The sequence below is a fragment of the Sinocyclocheilus grahami genome, unplaced genomic scaffold, assembly GCF_001515645.1.
Source record: "Sinocyclocheilus grahami isolate Dianchi unplaced genomic scaffold, SAMN03320097.WGS_v1.1 scaffold6465.1, whole genome shotgun sequence".
In the NCBI taxonomy this organism is placed as follows: Eukaryota; Metazoa; Chordata; class Actinopteri; order Cypriniformes; family Cyprinidae; genus Sinocyclocheilus; species Sinocyclocheilus grahami.
Genome location: NW_015510868.1, coordinates 2,736 through 3,176, shown reverse-complemented (window position 1 = coordinate 3,176; position 441 = coordinate 2,736).

Below are 441 nucleotides of genomic sequence, written 5' to 3'. Positions count from 1 at the left end.
GCGATAAGCAGTATTGAGGAGGCCTTTCCACCTGTGGGTTCTGGAGCTACTGGAGAGCTACATCCATACTTAACCGCTTTTGCAAAGTCAGTACTGGAAGCCTGTCCCAGCCAGTGCTCCTTTCCAACAGAGGCACTCGGTCAAAGCAAGCACACTAATAACTTGCATTCATAGTATAGACAATTTTAAAAAATGACTTTGAGTAATATAATAACGACAAACAATAAGTAGTCTACAAGAATGGTAACAGCCAATTGCACTCATTGAAGGTCCTTGCTGAAGTAACAGTTGCCTGACAATTTTGGGAGTAACCGCAACACAGCTGGCTGCCTTTTTCAAGTAAGCCCCAAAAGGCCTTGATTACCGGATTCATGTAAGTTTGATTAGAGATTGACATGCACTCTGTGGGCAGGATGGCCTTCAGGAGTAGGGCTGCATACC